The sequence below is a fragment of the Lactuca sativa genome, chromosome 8 (assembly GCF_002870075.4).
Source record: "Lactuca sativa cultivar Salinas chromosome 8, Lsat_Salinas_v11, whole genome shotgun sequence".
Lineage (NCBI taxonomy): Eukaryota > Viridiplantae > Streptophyta > Magnoliopsida > Asterales > Asteraceae > Lactuca > Lactuca sativa.
The window spans coordinates 288,051,814-288,056,670 of NC_056630.2; positions in this window are offsets into that span (position 1 = coordinate 288,051,814).

The window sequence follows — 4,857 nt, forward strand, 5'->3', positions numbered from 1 at the left end:
CACAACACCTACAGGTTGCAAGCCTGCTAATATTCAATCGGACCATCTCGAATAGTCTGTGGTTGTCATCCATACTCTGCTAGATGACAGGACTAACACTTGTGTAAAGGCTTCTCTCATTTTCACCTCTCACCTTCATCTCATGTTCTATATCACCTTTCATCTCATCCTCTAACTCATCTTTCATCACACATAAATTATTTCATCTACCCATGTTCTACCCAACATACTTGTAGATATAAAATACATATACAATTCAGATCTGAAGAAAAGTTTAGATCTGAAAAGAAAATAAATATACGGTTCAGATCTGAGGAAAAAAGTTTAGATCTGAAAAGCTTATATATATATATATATATATATATATATATATATATATATATATATATATATATATATATATATATATATACGGTTCAGATCTGAAGAAAAATTTTAGATCTTAAAAAAAATACATATGCGATTCAGATCTAAAGAAAAAATGGCTCTAAAGAAAAAAATACATATGTTGGTCCAACTCGTCGAGTTGGTGCCATGTTTTGTCATCTAGTGGAGAGAAAACAATGGCTCAAATTGCGCCACATCACCCACTTCGCTGCAGCACCCTCGTAACTTTCACATATGAGCTCCATTTTCGACGTTCATTATACTCACACGTGGGTGGGAGCATACTCTACAACTTTCGTTTAGACTCGGTCGGCTAATTCTCGACAGATTTTAAATTTAACAGTTTTAGAAGACTACACTACTAAACTGTAACATCGTGATTTTCACCATCATTTTTTTTCTTTTTAAAACATTTATTTAATAGAATACGTTAGCAAAAGTCTTAGTTTTTTATTTCAAAACATTTTCAAAATCACAACGTTACTTTGAAAATTCAAACATCATTCCAAACCATTTAAAATGTAAACAAAAGTACTTTGAAGTGAATAATCAAAAACATGTCCAAGAGTGATATCGTTAATATAAATCTACTACCAATAAGAACCTCTCTCACCAAGGCCAATCTTCTAAACTGTCTGCACCAATCAAGGCACAAAAGAGAAAAGATACAAGTGTCAGCCCCTGCTGAGTGAGTTCATAAAGTTGCACATAAAACATACAAACCCCAAATGGATCGATCATTCATTTTATGACGAAGCATAAAAATGATAGACAAATAACAGATAGCAAACAACCGCATATCATAATTCTTCAATCATATATGCGACTGCAACTCTACCACATACCTTATATGATCAGCCAAATACCATATAAACAACCGCATAGCATATAAATAATCACATTTCATGTAAACAACATTTCATTATCTATTTAATCTTCAATTATATAACCAACCAAATAGCAAAGAACGTTGAACCATTTACATCATTATTTAATTTCAACCATTTACAATACAACATTTCACCATATTATTTAATTTCAATTCAACCAAATATAGTTATCAACTTAATTCAACCGTTTATTACATATAAGTTAATTCACCGTTTATTTTACGTAATGTATTTCAATAATATTAAAGCTCAATTCAACCGATTATAGTTATCACGTTAAAACAACTGATTATTACATATAATTTAATTCATCGTTTATTATATCTAATTGCTATCAATCGATTATCATATGCAAGTTCAATTCAAACGGTTATTGTATATATTCACCTTTCAACCGATTATCTACTTTGGGGTTTTCTTAGTGACAGCCTACCCAACAATTTAACCTTGTTCAATACTCGTGTGCTCAGCTAGTTTGGTGCTCTAAGTGGCTCATGACTTCCACACGAATTCATCAACCCCAAGACTTCCATTTTCACTACTCTGACATGCAAAGTACAAGCACTTCACGGTGTCATTCAGGATCGGTACAAATTGTGTCAATTTTACCGATACACCTCCAGATTCCCACGTGATGTTTGATCCGGCCACACCATAAAGCCAACACCACTCCAATTCCCGTACACCAAGGTGCACGTGAACCATGTGTCACACGGCCGTCTAGAAAACCATGTAACTAATCACCATTATGGCTTAAGCTCTTTCAACCGATTAAACTTGCAAGGTCCTACCCATGTCACCATTATACCCCGCAATGTCATTTATACATTAAGTAAAGCATGTACTGAATACCATATAAATGTGTATTAAACATGCAATGTATTCATAACCAACACATCAAAACACAACCATACATCATATTTCAAGCAACTTAAGTTAGCATGTTGTATACATCAAGTTCATCAAAGTGTAAGCAACATAGCAATTAGGTCATAACATGGCATTAGCACAAAGCATATATTAGCATCACAAATATCATTTCATCATCAAGAACAAGTAATGACATGATCATCCTAAAGTGAATCAAATCACCATCTACGGATTGAACATTTCAATCATGCAACTTTATTGAGTTAAAACTATGAACTCACCTTTAGCCTTGAAGAAATCCTCCTTCTATTCCAGGTCTTGAACTTACTTAAAATTCTCAAGGCCCCGCCTAAACATCACACATAACATTCAATTAAAAAATAAAGTATATGGTTTAAAATACAACTTTATTTTACTTTTATATTTTTTTTATAATTTCCCATCCCGACCCACATTCTGTGTTTTAAGCATAAAACTGAATCTATAGCTCTAATTGGGATGAAATTAGACATTCTGGAAGCTAGACTCGATTTCCTAGAACTTCATTAGAGAGGAGCATCTTCCAATTCTGCCCAGATTAATAGCTATAGCTCTCGCAATATCGGGAAAAGTTGTTGTGCAGAATTCCAGCATTCACCAAAAATCACCATATGATTCAAGACTTTAGGTAAAGGATTATAGTCACTCAATTTTACACACAAGAGGATTGAATGATAGTATTAAGACATCCATTGTGCGCTTTATAAGAATATCAAACAGATGACACAAAAATGTTGAGAGTAGAATCCCTAAACATATAGACGAATGTTTAGAACAAAGTTCCAGATTTTGACTCGTAACATCCACCTGTTCAAAGCCATTTTAACACCACCAAGGACAACAAAATGTACAATATTTTTGTATATTCTAGTATTTTAGACTCTTAGCTTTTCAGAAAGTACTTTTAAAGGTCCAAACAATTTTTCTACAATTTTATATTGATTTTACAAGACAGCCTATCCATGCAGCTAAATTTTGACCAGCTGGTGAAAAAGACAATTTTCACCTAAGTTGGAGGCAACAAAAGGTCCTGGAAAATTCATGCACAAACTACACTCAAAATTAAAACTTTGAGAGTTTACGGATCACTGATAAGGCTTCTGATGATTTTTCTACACTTTTTTCAAAACAGGGTAAGAATGGTAAATTTTTCAGAATTTCCAGCAATGCATTTTAAGGGTTATTTGACAACTTAACCCATTAAACCTTAACCAAAATCTACTATAAAGAAGGAAATTGAGTGCCTAAAAGTAGAAATATGTCGAGATGTTAAAATAACAATTCCAACCTCAATCCATGATTCAAAGTACATTGTTTATATGGGAAAACAAAATATTTTTCTAAAAGAGAACACACCACTAGGGCTTGAGTTTTCTCCACCATTAAGCCTCACCTTAAGACCTTTTAGGGACTGTTTTTAAGACCTTTTGGTTGGTTCAAAACATGTTCTTTTATAAGAAAATACTCACTAGAATTGAAGATAACAAAAGCATGAAATTCTTGCAACAAAAGAAAACTTGGCCATATGAGAACCAATAAGAATTGAGATGAAATACTCACTAGAATTTGACTCCAAGTTTGCAACCAATTCTTGAACTCCAATTCCAAGATATGAGGGGGTGTTTTTTTAGATATTCCAGCAAAAATCAATCAAAATACAATTAAAATGGCTGGAAATTTGGCCATATGAGAAGCCATAAGAATTGAGATGAATGAGAACGAGATTAGTCAACAAACAGGAATCAATTCGACTCATAACTTCTTCAAATTCAACATGTAATCTGGTAAGAACTCAAGAGGAACAAAGGATCAAGACATACCAATACTATACAATGGATTTCATAGCTTTAGACCTGCCATAAATCCCATCAATCCTTCTTCTTCTTCCCTTGTGTCGCTCATGTCTTCCCCACTCTCTCCATCACATTCGATTTTTTTCCTAATGATCGACCAACAACAATAAACGACCATGTAAATTCAGAACTTCTACATACGGACTTCGTTTTCTTCTACCTTTTTATCGTTGAACTCCTATTAATAACATCTTCAATTCTCATTTAGGTTGTGTCGGCTAAAAATCGCTCGATCTAAAATTCGAACTTCGGGTTGCACATTGATATGCCAAATCTTAAAAAATTCATAACTTCCTCATACGAAGTTAGATTTACACGTTCTTTTTATGCATGCTCTCGGTTTAACATATACTACGACTTTTATTTAGATTGTGTCACACCCCTGAACCAGACGGCAGAAACGTCCGAAGGCTCACGTGACTTAAATTGAATATCATCACAATGAATATACATGAATCATAACATAAACATCACCATGCATCAATACATCACAACTGACATTGTTCACATCAAGTACATTGTTTAAACATTACATATCCATAACATAAATCATTTGAAAGTTTTCAAAAGCATAACACCCTAACATACTTGGTACTACTCCTCGGCTTACCTGTTACCAGAGAATACAAGTTATTTTGAAAAACGTCAACATATGGAATGTTAGTGAGTTCATAAGCATGGTTGTTGTGAAAACGTTTTGTGTAGTTTATAAAACCAAGAAAATTATGATATTTTCTGAAAAACACAATTATTTATACCAAAGTGTGGAGATCCATAGGTTTATGTAACAATTGGTAAATATAGGAAAGATCGTACGA